Genomic DNA, 23,066 nt, shown 5'->3' on the forward strand with positions numbered 1-23,066 from the left:
AGACAATAGATGTTTGTTCCCTGGGGAGCAAGCAAGTTTATCTGGGCATTTTGGGTCAAAAAGCCAGATTTAGTAGCATACAAGGAACATCTTTGCTGTTAATAGATGGAACGATCACTACATTATTTCTGCTTTTGCTGTCAAGCACCATTGTCAGCTGAAAAAAATGATCCTTTGTAGACAGAGTAAAAATCTGAGACTTTCAACCTCTTGTCTTCTCAGTTTCCTATCAGCAAGCATCTGTCAATGGCAAGATCTCCTGTTTTGACTTTACTTGCTTGGAAAGTTACAATTGGGTTAGGACAGTGTTTCCCAACCTTGGCAACTTGAAGATACCTAGAATTCTGGGAGTTGAAGTCCAAATATCTTCAAGTTGCCAAGGTTGGGAAACACTGGGTTAGGATATAAGATGGGAAGTGCAAACCATCAATATCTACTTAATTTAGCTTGTATTAATCATATTTGAGCACAATAACAGAACCTAGAACAAATGTGCTGGCCTTCTAAAGACTAAGCAGAGTGCACTGAATGCTTTAGTGAATTATGCATGAGCAGTGCAGGGTTTTGCCAGGACTATGTGGTTTAGACTGGGAAGGGGACAAATCCTACAATTTTGTTACAGATGAACCTTTAAGTTTCTTTTATACAAATGTTACAAGTATAAACAACTGAATAAATACATGGCAGTAATGAATCTGCCCAATTCATTTTATTGATTCCAGCCAGTGGTGATTTTTTTTTTTAGTACAGGTTCTGTGGGTGTTCTCTGGGGCCAGCCACAGTTGGTATTTGCTGGTTCTCTGAACTACTAAAAACTTCCCCTACTGGTTCGCCAAACTACTCAAAATTTTTACTAACAGTTTTTAAGAACCTGTCAGAACCTGATTCCACCATCTGTTCTGCCGGGCTCTCTGGTAGGAGCCTCCTGAAAATTCTAGGGTACACATTTCAGACACACGTTTGAAAATTCAAACCAATGTTCTTTATCACAAAATTCAAAATAAACTAAGCATTCTTTTTATATTGCAAAGAGCACTCATCCCAAAACAATAAGCAGTCATTAAGTGTGAAGTTAAGAAACTTCACACCCCTTCTTCTTCCAACGAAGTGAGACACACACACACACACACACACACGTTGCTCTGCTTTGGTTTCAAAGGCATGAAAAATCAACAAACAAAGTCCAGAAAACAGCAACACACGATTTCTGAAGAACTGCGATCAGATACTCTTTCACAACGGCCCAACCCACACGCTGCTATTTATAGCAGCAGCCCTAATTACTGGAGCCCCACCCAACCACAGGTGGCCTCATTTTCTCTTGTAATAATCCTTCCGTTGTTCTCTCCTATGCATCATTCTACACATGCGTGGATGTGTCATTAATTCTTGTTCAGAATCCAAGGATGATACAGATTATTGATCTCCTCCTGGGCTGTCTGCCAAACTCCCCACTTCCCTGTTACTCATGCTTCCTTGGTCAGAGGAGGCTTCATCGGCAGATTCCATCGGGAGCAAAACAGGCCTGCGGCATGTGGATGTCTCCCCCACATCCACCTGCACATTCCTTGGGGCAGGAGCTGAGCCAGAGCTAACCACAACACCATCCTGCATCATTGTGTGCACAATTCAGATTTCTGAAATATCCCAATTCTTTGGGGAGTGGGAGCAAGTACTTCACAGCATAGAATTTCCTAAAGTCATCAAAGACACACATGTATCCATTCACAGCTAGTCATCAGTAATTTTGGGTTCATAATAACATCACTGTTATATTAAAAAAAAGGTAATCCACTCAAGAAAAGTTCCTTAAGGCTTTGTATTTTAAGTTGAGGATGCATTTTCATGGCTGCAATTAGAAGAAAGTAATCAATGGAATTTGTGCATTGGAGCTCAAAGAAGATGTAGGATTCCGTACCAGGAATTACAAATGGGCTTTCCATTCATGGTAACATGCAATTTAAGACTAATATTGTTCTGTCTGGGTCACTCCAGAAGCCAATACCAACCCAAAAAGAGAAGCCAGACACACTGGTAAAAGGCAAAGGCAGTTTTATAAAATTCAAGAAAAACACAGGTAACAGAAAATGTCCTTACAAACAGGAAAATGCTGTATCTTCAGATATATTCACGAAGGCCAAAAGTCCATGCAGCAATACAGAATTCTTGCTGCCAAGCCAAGGCTGCAGATAGCAGACCTATACCTCCCACGGATCTTCCAAAGCTGCTGGGCCACAAGCCAGGAACAGAGACGCCAAGAAACAAGACAGGATAACGCCACACCAAACTGATAATACTCCACATGGCTTAAAGGGCTTGTCTGCCTTTTAAACCCTGCTGATGAGTACCACACCCAAACCCAGCTGTTTCTACTTCAATGGTGAAAATATCTCTTTAACTGCTCCTTTTGTTGCTCTGAACGTCGCTGTCTCATGTCAATGACAGCTTGTGCGTCATCACCTAATGACTCCAAGCTACTGGCTGGGGAGAGCCCCCCCCCCCCGGGGCTCTCATGCTGTTCGCCTTCATCCCATTCCTGATTTTCCTCTCCCCCGTCCGACTGGTCAGCCCCCTCCTCTGCGCTGTCATCCTCCTCCGGGCATGGAGCCAGCAGAGACACAGCTGGTCCCTGAGCAGCCTCAGGCTGAATCACAACAAATATTAATAAATGTGATTTGTTAGTTAGGCTTAGAAGTTTTGAATATAGTTATTGTTCACGTGCTTTTAGCTTAGCGTATGGGTGAGGTGAGCATATGTTATGTGTGAGTCAGGCCATCATGGTTTGTACAACATTCTATTGCTTAGCATAATATGGATTTTAACCCGTGGGTGAATAGTATGACAAAACAATTAAGAATAAATCTTTTCTATATCAGATCATGCATGGAGATTATCCTGAGGCAAAATTCTGTGTCATTGGGAAGGATAGTCCACCTCGCTATATAAAAATATAAGGCAGCCTAATTTTGTCCCATCATTTGATTAAGCAGTATAATTTCCCCCAAGGTAATTGAACCGAGTATCTCAAATTGTTCTTCCTTTACATTAAAATAAATACATCATTTATCGTTCTTTTATTTGCTTTGAAAGTCATGTTTTACATAACATTAACATATGACTGGAAACCCACAGCTTCTGAACTTTTTTCTGCAGTTTCTGGAATCACTCAAGATTCTCTTATTACTGGATTTGATAGCAAAATGCCTAAAAGCAGTAGGGTTTAATTTCTTGTGGTTTTTGGGTGATAATAACAAAATCTTCCCTGTCGCTAGTGCAGTGATGGTAAACCTATAGCACGTGTGTGAAAGGTGATACACCATGCCATTTTGAGTGTTGCCAGCTGACAGCAACTATTGTCAAAAACATACCCCATTCATGCATGATTTTTGGAGGTTGTGGAGGCCGCACAAGAAGAGGTGTGCTCTTGCACTGCTGCAAACCCTCCAGAGGTTCTTGTGTGGCCCCTGAAAATCATGTAAGAACAGGGCAGGATTTTATATGGTTTTCCCAAGACTGCAGATGTTGAGGAAGAGCATTCTCTAAGATCAGTTCAAGAACGAATGTCTTGTCCAATTCAGAGTTGCTTCAGGTAGAGTGTAGGGAGACTTGTCAACAGAAACAAAACACTCCCTGATGGTAAGTGGTGTGTGGCTGATCCTGGAGATCACATGTATCATTGGACTGCGATTTTAATTGTAACCGAATATGGAAAAAAATATTTCACATTTGTTCAGAGGCAGAAGAGCAGGGCTTGACACATCAAGTAAGCAGGGGTGGGCAGCAGGCAGGACGGGGTGGAGCACAGTTCCACCGGCAGAAATTAAGATGCATGCACAGCTCCAGCTGATCAGCAGCTGTCACTTCCTGGATTACTGGTCTCAGCTTGGTTCTCCTTTTTCCCCCTGCTGCTGCTGCTGCATCTGCGCTCCTTGCTTTTTTCCTCTTTCCTCCTTCCTGGCCTTGAATGAGCTTCCCTCTCTCCTGCCCAGCTCACCTCCAGCCTCCCACGGCCACCTCCCGCCTGAAGTGCAAGCAGAAGGCGTGGTGGAAGTGGCCCGAGCAGCATTTATGCTTCTGGCAGCACCCGTTTGCCTAGCTACCCAGCCTGAGGCAGGGGGGCGACCCAGGAAAGAGAGCACGGGAAACACTAAGCAAATTGTCACCCCAGCAAGCGACACTGGTAAGGTTGTAAGTCGAGGACTTAACAGTTCACTTGAACGATGATGATCATTCAAGCCACTCCCACCTGGTCACATGGCCAGCAAGCCACTCCTACCCAGTCACATGACCATTAAGCCACACTCACAGTGTGGCAGTAAAAACTTTGGCTGCCCATTACTGCAAGCAAGGCATTTTGACATGCTAATCCTAAAGGATTTGCCATCACTGCTCTAATGACCTCTTAAAACAAGGCTGTCAAATTCCTGGCCTGCAGGCTGGATGTGTCACATGCTGGCCATGCCCACACCCAGTTTAATGAAGGGGAAAGATATCCCGATATGTCACGTGATGCCATGTGAGGTTGACACTTCTGCCTTAAATCATTGTTCCTCACAGCAACTGTCAGATGGCACATTTATTGTCTACCCATGAATGTAAAGTTGTATAGGGACTCATAAGCATTTTAGTATAAATTTTACTATTTTTTTCAGGCTGTGCCTCAAGTTTTCCTCTAAGTTAATAATTAGAATGCTTTATCTGGAACTCAATTATCTGAGGAAAAAAACACTGAATTCATTGTAGCCTACTTCCGATGCTGTAACCATATTGCATGGAATCCGCCGTCTTCTGGCAAGCATTAAATATGAAATCTTTTGGTTTTCAGGTTGTAAGCCCTGTATAAACACCACTCCATATTTTCATGAAATGCTGCTGATAATACATTCTGTCACCAATTAGCTTTTAAATGCTTTTAAATACTCTGTAAAATGACAGAGTTATTATCAGATACCATCAAATATAACTAACTGAATATAATGGAAAGGAAAAATATTCAGAAGTCAAGATATGGTAAATATTTGATAGCAACTTTGACAAGAGAATTTTTTTTTTTAAGAGGACCAATTAATTTCTTCTGGATTTATGTTTTAAATGGAAAGCTGAGAGAATATCACACTGTGTAAATATGAATGGTTTCTTGGATGAACTTAAATTTGAATTTGAAAGAGTTGCAGTCAGTACTAATTATTGTGACTTGTTATTATCTCCATCGTTTTAGTGCAAAATTTCACCAATTAATTTATAACATATTAAATCAAAAACCAAATAAATAAATTAAAATAGCAATCAAATATAATGTGTTGGTGGTCTCCAATAGTATGTAGATTTAGAAGGTGCCTTTGAATTATATTCATCAGCACAGCCTTTATATATCTACCTGCAGATATGTCCCATCATGTTGAGTAGGGTTTCCTTTCATATATATTTGCCTAATAGGCGTGCAGTGTTCATTCACCAGGAAAGAGTGGTCTAGTGACCATTCAGCCATTTCAGAATTGAGAAATCTAATTTATAAATAGAGGAAGGGAAAGGTGAAGTGGATAGAAAATACATACATAGGGAGCAAAGTTGCTTTTTCAGAGAAATTTGAAAAATAGTTTTATTTTAGGGAGATAATGTCCCTTAGAAATTTGAGAGAGGCAGAGGGAAATTAGCCAGAGAAAAAGAAGATAATTTAAATTTCCTCTTCACTGTTTACAGTTTTATCCTCTCCTTTCCCCCCTTTATCGTGTATTTATTTATAATTCTCACCAGGGAGAATGGCTCTTTTGCAATCTAATTGCTTTGAAGTAGTGAGTGTAACAAATGGCCATCTACAGCAATATGTGACACTGTTGTGTTTATTTTGAAACAAACAAACAAACCTACCCTTGGCTAATCATTCTGGCTTACTGAGAACCAATACAAATAATATTGTATTACTTACTTATAACAGTACCTTTAGTGACCATTTGAAGTTATAATAGCACTGAAAATAGTGACTTGTGACCTTGCTTATATTCTTTGCAGCATTCCATGGTCATGTGGTCAAAATTCAGATGCTTTGGCAACTAACTCACATTTATGATGGTTGCAGTGTCATGTGACTGACACTACGGATCATGTGGTCGCCTTCTGACAACCAAGATCATTTAATGCCATGTTATTTATTTATTTGTTTGTTTGTTTGTTTGTTTATTATATTTGTATGCTGCCCCTCTCCGAAGCCTCGGGGCGGCTTACAGCATATAATATAAAACAATGAAATACAAAGACAAATCTAATTAATTAAAACTACATAACCTAAAATTCCAATACAGTGCTCCCTCAATTTTCGTGGGTTCGAACTTCGCGAAAAGCCTATACCACAGTTTTTCAAAAATATTAATTAAAAAATACTTTGCAGTTTTTTCCCCTATACCACGGTTTTTCCTGCCTGATAACGTCATATGTCATCACCAAACTTTTGTCCACCTTTAATCATTTTTTAAAAAAATAAGCATTAATAAATAAACATGGTGAGTAATAATCTAAATGGTTGCTAAGGGAATGGGAAATTGTAATTTAGGGGTTTAAAGTGTTAAGGGAAGGCTTGTGACACTGTTCATAGCCAAAAATAGTGTATTTACTTCCGCATCTCTACTTCGCGGAAATTCGACTTTCGCAGGCGGTCTCGGAACGCATCCCCCGCGAAAATCGAGGGAACACTGTATACTAAAAATCAATCATACAGATTCAAATCTCAACCATACATCACATTCATTGGCCAGGGCGCCAAGACCTAATTCCCAAACCTAGCAACATAAATGAGTCTTAAGACTCTTGCGAAAGGCAAGGAAGGTAGGTACAGTGTGAATCTCTGGGAGGAGCTGATTCCAGAGGGCCGGGTCCCCCACAGAGAAGGCTCTTCTCCTTGGCCCCGCCAAGTGACATTGTCTGGTTGACAGGACCTGGCGAAGGCCAACTCTGTGGGACCTAACCGGTCACTGAGATTAATACGGCAGAAGGCGGTCCCACAAATAATCTGGCCGGATGACATGTAGAGCTTTATAGGTCATTACCAACATTTTGAATTGTGTCTGGAAACCAATCTGTGGAGTGTTATAGAAATATGGGCATGTCCTGAGAGGCCCATGACCACTCGCGTGGCTGCATTTTACACAATTTGAAGTTTCTGAACACTCTTCAAAGGTAGCCACATGTAGAGAGCATTGCAGTAGTCAAACCTCGAGGTGATAAGGACAAGAGCGACTGTGAGTAGAGACTCCCTGTCCAAATAGGGCTGCAATTGGTGCACCAGGTGAACCTGGGCAAATGCCACCCTCGTCACAGCTGAAAGATGATGGTCCAGAGTCAGCTTTGGATCGAGGAGGATGCCCAAGTTTTGGACCCTCACTGAAGGGGTCAAAAGTTCCCCCCCAGAGTAATGGACGGACAGGTGGAAGTGTCCTTAGGAGGCAGAACCCGTAGACACTCCATCTTGTTGGGGTTGAGTCTGAGCCTGTTAACACCCATCCAGACCCTAACAGCCTCCAGCCACCAGCACATCACTTCCAATGCTTCACTGAGTGGACACAGGGTGGAGATGTATAGCTGAGTATCATACTGATAGTAATTCACCCCGTGCCCTCAGATGATGTCACCCAGTGGTTTCATGTAAATATTAAACAGCAGGGGGAAGAGAACCAATGCCTGAGGAACCTCACAAGGGACAGAACCAGGAATCGACCTCTGGCCCCCTGCTAACACCGACTGCGATTACCAGAGAGGCAGGAGGAGAACCACCATAAAATAGTGCCTCCCACTCCCAACCCCTCCAGCCAGCACAGGAGGATACCATGGTTGATGGAATCGAAAGCTGCTGAGAGGTCAAGGAGCACCAGAATAGAGGATAAACCCCTATCTCAGGCCTGCCAGAAATAATCCATCAGCGCGACCAAAGCAGTTTCCGTGCTGTAGCTGGGCCTGAATCCTGACTGTGGAGGGCCCAGATAATCGGCTTTGTCCAGGGACTGTGGGAGCCAGCACGACACCACCTTCCCAACAACCTTCCCCATAAAGGGGAAGTTGGAGACCAGACAATAGTTATTAAATACAGCTGGGTCCAGGGAAGACTTCTTGAGGAGGGAGACGGAAAGGACCCCTCCCTCAAGGAAGCATTGACAATCTCCTGTACCCAGCTCCGTGTCACCTGCCTGCTGGCCGAGACCAGCCAGAAGGGATATGGGTCCAACAAACAGGTGGCGGAGCTCACAGCTCCCATGCCTTCACTTCATTTCCAATTCATCGGGTGTTACCAGGTCAAACTCCTCCCACATAACAGGATTAAGATGAACCTCTGTCTACTAACTTTACAACTGCAGTGAACCACTTAAAAACTGTGGCAAGAATATCATAACATGGGACAAAATTCACTTAGCAACAGAATTTTTCAATTGTGGTTGAAAGTCAAGGATTAACTGAATTTCAGATTTTTTAAAACTGACATATCTTAAAATCTTAGAATCCAAAGTATCATGGAGCTTCATAAAAACATGCTTCAAGCTAGATAAAAATGTTGCACCAATGAATTCTACAAAATCTCAAAAAACTTCCATGAATGGAAGACTAAACATTATGGAGACACATCTAATTAAAGATTTGTGCAATCCTAGCCATCTTAATTCAATAACTCTGATAACTTACATAAAAATGTAGAAGTGGACTGTTAGAATGGTTTTATATATCTTAAACTGCATGTGGATATATTCTCCCACATGGAATAAAAATTTATAGCTTTACATAATAGGAAGGCTTTGCAAATCAAATTTTTGTAGACCCCGGATTCTAATATACTGTTATACAGTATGTCATATATTAACCTTTGTAGAGTTATTTGTGGACCTTGGTTTTACATAGCATGACTTTCTTTAAAGGATCAAAGGAATTAAATCTTTGGTGAAATTTGGAGAATTTCAGAAAAGATCCCTGTAACTTGTTAAAGGACTGTAATTCTTGTTGAGGAGAAATGATTGTCAGTATGGTTCACATCTGCAATGTTTCTACAGTCTGTTCAGACCATGTTCTTGAGCAGCTTAAATTAATTTAAATGTGCTCAAAGACTTCCAGGGCTGTTTGTGCTCCAAGTCTCTAATATATAATATGCATGAATTAATGCTTGATTTTGTGTTGATCTTTAGCTGTTAGCAAATAATCAGTGAAAGTAATTATTTCCCTTTTTATATCACTGTAAAAAAAACAGCAAACAAGTTCAGCAACCTAATTGGCTCCTGTACAAAATAATTAGAATTTGCATTTGGGGAAGGATTACTTCATTCCATTCTCTGGAGTCTCTAAGATAACATTGAAAAAGGTTATAAGCCAAAGAGCTCATGACTGAACCTAAGACAATCCTGAGTTAGAGTATGGATTTGATTAAAGTCCAAAGCTAGCATCTTATCTTGGCACTATATTGGTTCTCCTGTGCAATTCCTGACTTCTTTAGATTTGGTCCTACTATAGAATACATTGAACTGGATTTTATCCATGGATATTAACTCCAAGTATATATATACTGGCAGTTAATTGTGATTTATATATATATAAATCACACACACACACACACGCACACACGCACACACGCACATCATATATATCTATATATATACACATACATACATACATACATACATACATACATACATACACACACCAGAGTGATTCGACACAAAAATATGTAACCCTTCCCTGGTGCAGAGCTGAAGGGGTTGGATACTGTAGCCTAGAGGATAATTCTCTGCCTTACAAGGCAAAGGTTGCAGGTTCAAGACCCTGTGGGTATGGCTAGCTGATGAGGCCAAAATAGAGCCAAAATAGATCTATCCTAGTCTCCCTTAATTTTCAAATTCAGCAAAAAAACATGTGAGATATAAATCCTACATGGGAAGAAACCCGAATATACCAAGACCATCATACCTGTACCCGTGAAAATCTACGAAAACAAATATATATATATCCTGGAGATATATATCACTTGTTTTTCCTGAAATTTTAAAATTAAGGGAGACTAGGATAGCGCTATATCGGCCTTGTTCTGGTCTCATCAGCTAGCCATACCCTTACTGGGATTTGATCCTGGGGCCTCTGCCTTGTAAGGCAGAGAATTAACCTCTAGGCCACCAAATCTGATCCCTTCAGCTTTGTACCAGGGAGGGGCTATATGTTTTTTCTGTTGGATTACCCTGGTATATTGAAGGAATGTCACAGCTCCTTTTTGCCTCTAGGCCCAACCCAGGGCCATATATAAATCACAATATAATACAAATAAAGTAGCATTGCCTTCACCAACCTTGGCACAAATTTTTATGATGTGATGTGACATCTATGCTAGCAAAAAAATCAGCAACAATCAGGGACCAGTTCACTCTAGCTGTGTAGAACGCTTTGTTTTGTTTTGTTTTATGTTGTTTTAACTTTCATTCATTTGATTTTATGCTTTCTTTAGGGATGGGTCTTTCTTTTTGACAGTTGAGGCAAACGAGGGAAGGAGAGGCACCCTGTCAGATGGTGAATTGAAACTGAGGCAGCAGTTGCCATGGCAATGCCAAGTTGCATCCAATTGCTATGGTAACTGAAGTTTGAAAAAGACAATAAGGCAAGAAAATAAATCACATGATATAACTTTTATTTTAATGAAGAATATAAAATAAGAGCAGTTTTTCAATGAAGAATAACCAGTAAGGAGAGAGAGAATGATATGTAATTCCATGTATAGAAGCAAACTGGTAAATGAATATGGATAAAGTCTTGCAGATAATAATGGTACTGTATTTGTTTAGATTTCTTTCCCCTCTCTAGTTTGAAGGGTCAGAACAGTTTACAACAGCTTAAATATGATTGCATTAATTGTCACTTGAGGTAGCAAGGTGATTAAAGTAGATACATCTGCACCTATAAAAACATCCCTTACAGGAACTTTAAAAACACTCATTTAATTAGGCTACTTTTTGTATCAGTCTCAAACTGTTGCTGAGACTGTGTAAGGTACAGAATGTCCTGAGAAATTGCTAGGACGGATTTATTTTAAACAACAATGTACTTTCAAAAGATACTGTTAAAATCATATGTACAGTTTAATTATATCAATCCCTACCTAATGTATGACGGGAAAGGAGGCAGCTTTGCTAGTATGGCATTTACAACCTGCATTCCCCATGTCTTTCTGCAAATGCAAGTGTTTAGGATGACATTCTCCAAGAAGAGAAAAAATACAGAAGAAACTAGAGCTTTCAATAGCAATAGCACTTAGACTTGGATGCTGCTTCACAGGGCTTTAAAACCCCATGTAAGCAGGTTACAGAGTCAGCATATTGCCCCCAACTACCTGAGTCCTCATTTTACCAACCTCAGAAGGATGGAAGACTGGATCAACCTTGAGCCTGGTGAGATTTGAACTAGCAAACTACAGGCAGTAAGCAGAAGCAGCCTGCAGTACTGAACTCTAAACACTATGCCATCATGGCTTTTTCAAGTAACCAGACCAATTGTGAGGATTATGTGGACATGATTACCCATGTGGTCTAAGAATATTTTGGTCATTATCATTAAAAGAAGAAAGAACATTATTTTCCTTAATAAATGGTGAAGAGATATAACTTTGAGGTCTTTTTGGAGGTCTAGATGTACCATGAGGTCTTTTTCTGCCGTCAATCTTCTATGTTTCTATGTTTCTATATTTCTGTGTTTCTGTATGTTTCTGTGGTTCTATGTTTCTTTGTTTCTGTGGTTCTATGTTTCTATGTTTCTTTGTTTCTGTGGTTCTATGTTTCTGTGGTTCTATGTTTCTATGTTTCTGTGGTTCTATGTTTCTGTGTTTCTGTGGTTCTATGTTTCTGTGGTTCTATGTTTCTTTGTTTCTATGTTTCTGTGTTTCTATGTTTCTATGTTTGTTTCTATGTTTCTGTGTTTCTGTTTCTGTTTCTGTTTCTTTGTTTCTTTCTATGTTTCCATGTTTCCATGTTTCTATGTTTCTATGTTTGTTTCTATGTTTCTATGTTTGTTTCTGTGTTTCTGTGTTTCTGTTTCTTTGTTTCTATATTTCTATGTTTCTGTGTTTCTATGTGTTCTGTCTGGGTTTTCCCAGACCTCAACACCAACTGAAAAAACAGCCAGACACTCTGGTAAAAGCCAAAAGTATTTTATAGCTGGAAAAAATAAGCACAAAGGAAAACCTGTCTTCACAACAGACAGGCTAGAATATGTTACAGCAGGGTCCTGATGTCCAGTCAATCCCACAAGCTTCTTGCTGGCACACACCCCCAAGGTTTCAATAGTCCAAGGCACAAACCAGGATTGTAAGCCACCAAAGTTCACAGACAGGTCTCACGAATCTCCAAGATAAAACTCCACAAGCCAGGAAGGGTGGGTCCGCCTTTTATCCTTTCCCAAGAGCACCACACCCAAACCCAGCTGTGACCTCTAATGCTGGAAATACCTAGCCAATTGAGTCCGTCTCTGATTAGCTCGCCTTTGTCGCATATCTATGATGTCTTGAGCATTTTCCCCTAAGGAATCCAGGCTGCTTGCTGGGGAGAGCTCCCCCTGGTGGGACTCTGGCTGTCCTTCTTCTTCAGCCTGGGATTCTTCTTCGTCTGTCTGCACCTCCTGTTCCTCAGCCTCTCCCTCTGAGCTGGAAACCGACAGAAGGTCAGCCATTCCCGGAGGGGTCCCAGACTGAACCACAACACTATGTTTCTTTGTTTTTATGTTTCTATGTTTCTATGTTTCTATGTTTTTGTGTTTCTATGTTTCTGTGTTTCTATATTTCTTTGTTTCTATGTTTCTGTGTTTCTATGTTTCTTTGTTTATGTTTCTATGTTTCTATGTTTGTTCTATGTTTCTATTTTGGCACATTTTTGGTTCCTGTGCATGTGCAGATGCAAAATCACACTGGGGACAAGCACATGTATAGCACACATGCACACAGGCACACAAGACAGCTCAAGCTGTAGTTTCCACCCTTGTTCTCTTGGCCTTTTTTTTTTTTAGTTGCACTTTTCTCCTAAATTATTATATAGGGATAAGGATGATGATAAAGCCATGGAGGAAATGAATGGGAGGATCTTTTGTACTTTTAATGGTAATTTCAATGAAGTTTGCTTCACATAAATGGCCAGGAAATCTCCTATGTAAGTTTTCTCTGTCCAGCAACAGTTAAAAGAACATGAGCATGGCCAGCAAGAAAAAAAAATCTAATTATAATTACAATAATAATAATTTAGGACATTACTAGTCTCCATTTATAACCTTTAAAATGGTTTGTTTACTTATAGATTTGTTAATATACTTTTTATTATATCAAATCATTACAGTTTAACATTAAGTAAAGCAACCAGGAATTTCCATAGATGCAACATATCTTAATATTGAATAGCAGACTAATCCATCTGAAAATTATGTGGAAAAAAATGATTGAGAGAATTTCTTCATGAACTTAAGAGCACATGGGAAGTTCTGCAAGTTTTTTCTTTGAGGAAATATCAGATAATCTGATAAAAGTTCATTAATATCTCATCTAGCTTGGCTCTGGATTTATTCTCCATTGTAATAATGAATTGTATCTTGTTAAATTGGAAATTCGTCTGCACCAATACTTTAAAAATGCATCACTTTCATATTTAAATGAATAGGCAGGAAGCAGAATTGACTGATTACTCTAATTTTAAATTATATTATCTAGGATGGACCAATGTATGAAATAAAATTCAAGAGTAAATCAATAATCTTCTGTCATCTGTCATTTTGTCATCTGAGGGTTTGTTTGTTTATTTTATTTATATTTTATATTTATCAATTGCCCATCTCCGTCAAAGAAGGGAGGATTACGGTTTTCCTTTTTCTAAAGATGTTTTGACATTTTGAAAATCTTCAAAAAATGTTGTGAAGATATAATCAATGTGTTGTTTTAAATATAACATTGTATTTTCCAAACTTGACTGTAGAAAATACGACTTTAGCAACAGAATGGTTAATGCCTGGAATTCCCTACCTGACTCTGTAGTTTCGTCACCAAACCCCCAAAACTGTTGAAAAGGAAAATAAAGAAAGGAATATTAAAATAGGAGAGTGGGCCAACTCTGAAGAGTTGTGAGTTGGAGAGATAGAAGGCAAGCATACTCTGAATAGAAAGCAGCAATTTATATGCCATCCCAGGAAAGACAAATGCAATCTATTATCTATTTAGCTGGTCAGGAACAATTTTTGAATAAACTTAAACTGATGTTTTTCCTTAATATACCGCTCCGGTAGCCATGTGCCCCACTTTATAACAGTTCTCTTTTAAAAGACGCATACTCCATGCCAAGTTTCAACATAAAGATTCTTTGAAAGGAAGGGCAGGATGCTTGAGGTAGTTCATCATATAATTAGCACAGAGTACTGATCTGTAGCTGTAGCTTTCGCCATTCTGCTGAAATATACTGCAGTTTAATTCACCGAAAGCATTTTATTTGTTTATTTGTTTGTTTATTTATTTATTTATTTATTCATTCATTCATTTATTTATTTATTTAATAAATTGGATTTTTATGCCGCCCCTCTCCGAGGACTTGGGGAGGCTCACAACATAGCAAACAATATACAATGTACAAATCCAATTAATTTCACTAGAAAAAGCTTTAAAACTCTACTAACATTTAAAATCATTCATTCCCATTCACACCACAAAACATACTACATTTGTCCGCCAGGAGGCAAGGGTCTAATGTCCCCAAGGCTGGTGGCACAGATAGGTCTTTAAGCTTTTACGGAAGGCAAGGAGAGTGGGGTCAGTACGAATTTCTGGGGGGAGCTGATTCCAGAGGGCCGGGACCCCCACAGAGAAGGCTTTTCCCCTAGGTCCCGCCAAACACTTATACATATACACTTGCATATATATGTATGTATGTGTGTGTGTGTGTGTGTGTGTGTGTGTGTGTGTGTGTGTATCCATTTTTACAACAGCACGAAGCTTGAAACTTCAGCCTGATGATGGTGGCGTTTTTCAACCTCCCGTAATTACAGGATAGTTAGTCCAGGAAGACGCACCCCACAAGATAAAAGGAAAACCCAAAAGTTTTTATAAACAGAAAAACAGAAACAGCTCCCTTTTTAAATGTCAAAGGGATTTTCTGGTACACACAAGGCACAGGTGAAATGCAATCCAATTGCTCACCCAATAACTGGGAAATTGAGTCCAATTCTAAAGTCCAGAGAGTCCACACACAATCTTGAACAGCACAAAAACCATGATCTTGATGAAACAATGAATCAGATAAACTGCCATGAGGCTAAAACACCAGGCTGCACTTTTATCTGTAGCACTAATTACAGCAGCCCCACCCAATCCCAGGTGGCCTCATTTTCTCTTGTAATAATCCTTCAGTTGTTGTCTCCTATGCATCACTCTACGCATGCGTGGATGTGTCATTAATTCTTGTTCAGAATCCAGGGATGATACAGATGATTGATCTCCTCCTGGGCTGTCTGCCAAACTTCCCTCTTCCCTGTCACTCATGCTTCCTTGGTCAGAGGAGGCTTTGTCGGCAGATTCCATCGGGACCAAAACAGTCCTGCGGCATGTGGATGTTTCCCCCATATCCACCTCCACATTCCTTGGGGCAGGAGCTGGGCCAGAGGGGATGCTTGCATACATGAGATTTTGGTGATTTTTTTGCTTCCCACACATGCGCAGGGAAAAAAAAGTCATGTGAGAGGACATGCATGCATGTGCATGTATAGCAAACACATGCACATGAGGAAACATGGTGATGCGCATGCAGTGCACCAGTAACAAGATAAAAGGAGCCCGCCCCTGACCTGCAGTATATACAAATTTATGGCAATACTAAATGTTTTGATTACTAAGAAAATGGGAACTAAAGGAAGATAAATGAGAGAGCTTTTTTGCTTTCATTTTTTTGGCTGCTCCATGGTTAGGTCTCATTCTCCCAGGCAATCTGCCAAACTTAATAGAAGAGAGGAACTTCCAATGTAACTTGTTATGTGTTAGACATTGAGAGAGTTGTGTGCTGTGTTTTTGATTTAAATAGGAATCTCAAAATTGCAATATATACTTATAAATATGCTTCTTCTGAATAAAATAGAATTGCAGGGTTGGGAGGGACCTTGGAGGTCTTCTAGCCCAATCCCCTGCTAGACAGGAAACCCTACACCACTTCACACAAATGGTTATCCAACATCTTCTTAAAACCATCCAGTGTTGGAGCATTTTAAACTTGTGAGAGCAAGCTTAATTAATTAATAGTTCTAACTGTCAGGAAATTTCTCCTTAGTTTTAAATTGCTTCTCTATGCACTCTATGTTGTTTTTTCCTGGAATTAAAATCTGAAGATACGAGACTAACTTTGTAAATTCCTTTTCATTTCTATACAGTATGTCCAGATGTTAGGGAATGGAACCATTTGTTGTGGTTAGCTCTGGCCCAGCTCCTGCCCCAAGGAATGTGCAGGTGGATGTGGGGGAGACATCCACATGCCGCAGGCCTGTTTTGCTCCCGATGGAATCTGCCGATGAAGCCTCCTCTGACCAAGGAAGCATGAGTGACAGGGAAGAGGGGAGTTTGGCAGACAGCCCAGGAGGAGATCAATCATCTATATCATCCTTGGATTCTGAACAAGAATTAATGACACATCCACGCATGCATAGAGTAATGCATAGGAGACAACAACTGAAGGATTATTACAAGAGAAAATGAGGCCACCTGTGGTTGGGTGGGGCTCCAGTAATTAGGGCTGCTGCTATAAATGGCAGCGTGTGGGTTTGGCCATTGTGAAAGAGTATCTGATTGCAGTTCTTCAGGAATCGTGTGTTGATGTTTTCTGGACTTTGTTTTTTTATTTTTCACACTTTTGAAACCAAAGCAGAGCAACATGTGTGTGTGCGTGCGTGTGTGTCTCACTTCGTTGGAAGAAGAAGGGGTGTGAAGTTTCTTCACAGCTGCTAGCTAAGTACTTAATGACTGCTTAAGGAAAATTGTACAAACTACCTGGTTGTTTTGGGACGAGTGCTCTTTGCAATACAACAAGAGGGCTTAGTTTATTTTGAATTTTGTGATAAAGAACATTGTTTTGAATTTTCAAACATGTGTGTGTCTGCAATTTGTACCCTTGAATTTTTGGGAGGCTCCTATCAGAGAGCCCAGCAGAACACCATTAATGTATCCAGTAAAGAAAAAAGGGACATTTAAGGAAGATGTTTAGAACAGAGAAATGTTAATTCTCTAAAGCCTATTTCTTTTTTAACGAAAACCTTCTAGTTTTAAATCAAATTCTCCAGAATTGCTTTAAAGTTTTTAAATAGCTCTGAAGAGCTATATTTGCTGGTATATAAGGTTTTACACAAGCCCCTCGGTCTCTAACACATTTGTGCAAGTGGTAAGTGCAGCTGAAGTATCTGGGACTCAATAACTCTTAATTATTATTACTGATTATGTCAAATCAAGGTTTATATTAGGAATTATGGTCAAATTATCAGTTTTGGAATTTTCCTTGTACAGTTCATTTCACCACCACCTTCCTCTGGCACTTTTATATGGATAAATAGGGTTTTCAGCTTAGTTCCTTTCTGGTCTCTCGTGAAATATGACAAGACAAGTCACACATGGAAAAACTCCAGCTGCAGTGATCCAGCTCTCGCTGCAGATTCCACATCCCAAGAAATTTATTTAACTCATATTTTCTCCATCCTATCCTGGTTCTGGTCTCTTGTTTCAGCAAAACAATGTCACTGGTTTTTAAAATTCCTCTTGACATCAGAAGAGAGCAGTCTACATCCTGTATGGCTAACCTCACCCTCCTCAAGGCTCCCTTTTCCTCTGTTGCTGGAAATGCTACTGTTAGTTAAAAGTGGAGCGGAAGATTTGTTTTTTCCCCATTCAGTCGTATCCAGTTCTTAAAGTCTCTGCTCTTTTCTGGACAAGATTTTTCAGAAGTGGTTCCCCACAGTTAGAACAATTAATCAGTGGAACAGCTTGCCTCCAAAAATTGTGAATGCTTCAACACTGGAAGTTTTTAAGCAAATGTTGGATCACCATTTAAGTGAAGTGGTGTAGGGTTTCCTGCCTAAGCAGGGGGTTGAACTAGAAGACTCCAAGATCCCTTCCAATTCTGTTGTTGTTGTTGTTGTTGTTGTTGTTGTTGTTGTTGTTGTTGTTGTTGTTGTTATTGTTACTACTACCTCCTTCCTAGAGAGAAGGCCCAAAGTCACCCAGCTGGCTTTATGTTTAAGCATGCTGTGACTAGTGCAACAGTTAGAAAGCAAGGTTGAACTGCTTTTTTCAGCATTCTGCAACATTTTATTTATTTTATTTTATTTTATTATTTTATTATTTATTTTATTTTATTTTATTATTTTATTTTATTTATTTTAATTTTTGTATTTTATTTTATTTCATTTATTTTATTTATTTTATTTATTTTATTTATTTTATTTATTTTATTTATTTTATTTATTTTATTTATTTTATTTATTTTATTTATTTTATTTATTTTATTTATTTTATTTATTTTATTTATTTTATTTATTTTATTTTATTTTATTTTATTTTAATTTTAATTTTTGTATTTTATTTTATTTATTTTATTTTATTTTATTTTTATCTATCTATCTATCTATCTATCTATCTATCTATCTATCTATCTATCTATCTATCTATCTATCTATTAGATTTCTATGCCTTTCTCCTGAGACTCACAACAAGCATACATTTTCTAATTATTTTCACCCATAGAAACATAGAAACATAGAAGTCTGACGGCAGAAAAAGACCTCATGGTCCATCTAGTCTGCCCTTATACTATTTTCTGTATTTTATCTTAGGATGGATATATGTTTATTCCAGGCATGTTTAAATTCAGTTACTGTGGATTTATCTACCACATCTGCTGGAAGTTTGTTCCAAGGATCTACTACTCTTTCAGTAAAATAATATTTTCTCATGTTGCTTTTGATCTTTCCCCCAACTAACTTCAGATTGTGTCCCCTTGTTCTTGTGTTCACTTTCCTATTAAAAACACTTCCCTCCTGGACCTTATTTAACCCTTTAATATATTTAAATGTTTCGATCATGTCCCCCCTTTTCCTTCTGTCCTCCAGACTATACAGATTGAGTTCATTAAGTCTTTCCTGATACGTTTTATGCTTAAGACCTTCCACCATTCTTGTATCCCGTCTTTGGACCCGTTCAATTTTGTCAATATCTTTTTGTAGGTGAGGTCTCCAGAACTGAACACAGTATTCCAAATGTGGTCTCACCAGCATTCTATATAGTGGGATCATAATCTCCCTCTTCCTGCTTGTTATACCTCTAGCTATGCAGCCAAGCATCCTACTTGCTTTCCCTACCGCCTGACTGCACTGTTCACCCATTTTGAGACTGTCAGAAATCACTACCCCTAAATCCTTTTCTTTTGAAGTATTTGCCAACACTGAACTGCCAATACAATACTCAGATTGAGGATTCCTTTTCCCCAAGTACATTATTTTACATTTGGAAACATTAAACTGCAGTTTCCATTGCTTTGACCATTTATCTAGTAACGCTAAATCATTTACCATATTACAGACGCCTCCAGGAATATCAACCCTATTGCACACTTTAGAGTCATCGGCAAATAGGCAAACCTTCCCTACCAAACCTTCCCCTATGTCACTCACAAATATATTAAAAAGAATAGGACCCAGAACACATCCTTGTGGCACACCGCTTGTAACCTGACTCTGCTCAGAATACTCGCCATTAACAATAACTCTCTGATGTCTACGCTTCAGCCAGCTGCAAATCCATTGAACTATCCAGGGATTAAGTCCAATCTTCACTAATTTATCTATCAGCTCTTTATGTGGAACCGTATCAAAGGCTTTGCTGAAGTCCAGGTAGGCAATATCCACGGCACCACCTTCATCCAATACCTTTGTGACATAGTCAAAGAAATCAATGAGATTAGTCTGACATGATTTGCCTTCAGTAAAGCCAACCCTGATTGTTTTGGAATAGTCTAACAAGAATTTTTGGTCATTGCAGAAATGGGATGTGCCAGAGACAGGAATTATAAGCCTTTCAGATCAGCAGGTAGGCTGTCAGCAGTGAGGGATTAAGGCTCACTGGTGCCCTAAGCACTGACAAATCTTGGTACCCCTACTAGTTTTATCATTATTATTATTTTTAACAAATCTTCACTGGTGTTTTTTCTTTCTTTCTCAACTTTGTGGTGTCCCTTTTGGACCTGGTGCCCTAAGCATGTGCTTAGTCCACTTAATGGTTAATACACCACTGGCTGTCAGTGATCAGAAAAATACCAGTTGATGCAGGCCAGCTAGAGTAGCAGTTGCTCCTTTCTCTTCTTACCTTTTTGTACCTCTCCTTACAGATCTCTGAGGTTCTGTGAATTGAATAAGAAAGATTTTGTTAAGAGGAATTTAGCTTCTTGGGAATTGTGACGATCCAATTTACAGTCAGAAACCTTTTCAGGTACAGGAAAAAACAGGAAGTTTACAATATTCTTCCACACTATGGTAAATAGTAAGAGAAAGACTCCAGTCTGATCACATGCAAACTGATAGTTTAAATAGCATTGTCCTAATTTTTGGCAACTGGTGCTGAAACAACAATGGAGTATTTTTTTGCCTGCTCCACTTCAGGTCTAGCTCTCACTTGCCATCACCCCAACTCATGCAAGTAGACTTGGATGACCCCTGATTCATGTAGATGTGGGCATAATTTATAGTCAGGTCCTAGTGATGAATGAGCAGGCCAGAGGAAATGAATGATAGATGAATGAATGTCTTTTGATATTGGTTCTTTTTAATACTATAAAGCCCTACGTGGCATTTATTTATTTATTTATTTATTATTTAGATTTGTATGCCGCCCCTCTCCGCAGACCAGAATACCTCCAGTACCGTCTTCTGCCACACAAATCCCAATGATCGATTAGGTCCTACAGAGTTGGCCTTCTCCGAGTCCCGTCGACTAAACAATGTCATCTGGGGGTGTGTGTACATGGGAAGAGCCTTCCCTGTGGCTGCCCCGGCCCTTTGGAACCAACTCCCCCCAGACAGAGATTAGGACTGCCCCCACCCTACTTGCCGTTCGTAAACTCCTGAAAACTCATGTATGTCACCAGGCATGATGAAATTAATATACCCCTTAGCTATTATAATTTACATATGGTTTGTTTGAGCTGTATAATTATTTTTATAAGGGGTTTTTAAAATTGTTTTTTAACTATTAGATTTGTATATTGTGTATTGTCCTGTTGTGAGCCGCTCAGAGCCCTCGGAGACGGGTGGCATACAAATCTAATAAATAATAATAATAATAATAATAATAATAATAATAATAATAATAATTATTATTATTATTATTATTATTATTATTATTATTATTATTATTATTATTATTATGTCAATACAACACAGCAAACGAGATCACTATGCTGGATTTCGTATTTCATCACCAGTCGGGCACTTCGCAAGCACCTAGGACTGTGTGATGTAGCGGTGAATTATGTTTGCCGATCCCAGTAAAGTGGCCTTTTGCAATTGACAGAAGGAGATTTTGTCAATTCCGATGGTTTTCAAATGTCCGCTGAGATCCTTTGGCACTGCACCCAGCGTGCCAAGTACCACTTTCACTGACTTATGCCAGAGTCGTTGCAGCTCAATTTTTAGATCTTCGTATTTCACTAATTTCTCTAGCTGCTTCTCCTCAATTCTGCTGTCCTCTGGGATTTCGATGTCGATGATCCATGCTTTCTTTTTCTCCACAATCAGGATGTCTGGTGTGTTATGCTTCAGAATTCGGTCAGCCTGAAGTCGGAAGTTGGTTTATTATTATTATTATTATTATTATTATTATTATTATTATTATTATTACTGTATATTATTTTATTGTTGTACACCACCCTGAGTCCGTCAGGAGAAGGGCAGCTTATAAACTGAATATATTCAATTCAATTAAATTAAATTAGGTATTCCACTGAGTATTGATTAAGCTTGCTTTAGTCAGGTTGAAAGATTTCTGAAGCTTTGCTTCTAAAAGTATGCATTTGTTATAGCTACTACACTTGCAAGAGGAAAGCTAGGAACCATTGGACTTTGAGGTGTGAGGAAGGAGGGAGATGAACCCTAAGGCAGAGAAAAGGACGGGTTGGCGATCAAAACCTGCCAGTTTTACATGGATAGTTATAAAGATTGGTAAACAATAATAGTTTTAAAGATTGGTTATCCTTGCCTTAATAACCTTGACAACTCAAATTGCCACTTTTAAGTCAATCTCTGCCTACACAGCTGATGGGAAAGTGGAAGTCTATGGCAACACAATATTAATAATTACAACAATTTTATTTCTCAGCTTTCTAAAGCTTCAGAGAGACAGCTTCCCCTTCACACCCACCCTTGACCAACAATAGAGCTGCCAATAATGGATGGTGACATATTAGTCTTTTCAATTGCTTGTTCTGAAAATTTGGTTTAATGCAAAAAGAACCTCTCGCTTAGCATCAGCATGGGATGAACTCAGCTGCAGTTTGCTGTTCTTTGGATGGCAATCAGCCAGGGCTTACTTGATGACTGTTTTATGTTGCTGAATTGGCCAAAGAAACTGACAAGACTGAGATCCTGGGGCTACCACAAAAGGAAATTATATACTTTCCACGGACAATTAATTTATTGAAATGCAATCCACAGTTTTACTGCAACTCATTTATATATTTTTTTTGTATGCTTTTTCGTCCTTCCTTTGAGAATTTCTAGGCTACATTCATACAGTAGCATTATTTTGTCTTCTCTTCATTACTCTGCTGTGAATTTTATAGATGTACAGAACTTTGGTTCTTCTCACTTTTGTGTGAAACATCACACACCATAAAATGCTAGAGTGATCTGATGAAGACACGTAAATGTGTACAAAAATATGTACCATTCTGCTTGGATCTTTGTTTCATCATTTGTATACCTTCCAAATATATTCATCAGAGTGTTCTACTTTACCACTTACCCCAATATTTATTTTTCTGGGGTAGGTGATAATTAAGGGGCATAGAAAGGGA

The 23,066-nt window shown here is 39.0% G+C and overlaps 1 protein-coding gene across 1 annotated transcript in view; it reads left to right on the forward strand.

Annotated features, from left to right (window-relative positions):
* The window catches only part of CACNA1E (calcium voltage-gated channel subunit alpha1 E), a 377,710-nt gene that overhangs the window by 10,955 nt on the left and 343,689 nt on the right, over positions 1 to 23,066 (forward strand). The window lies entirely within an intron of this gene.

Source organism: Erythrolamprus reginae, chromosome 3 (genome assembly GCF_031021105.1).
Source record: "Erythrolamprus reginae isolate rEryReg1 chromosome 3, rEryReg1.hap1, whole genome shotgun sequence".
Lineage (NCBI taxonomy): Eukaryota > Metazoa > Chordata > Lepidosauria > Squamata > Dipsadidae > Erythrolamprus > Erythrolamprus reginae.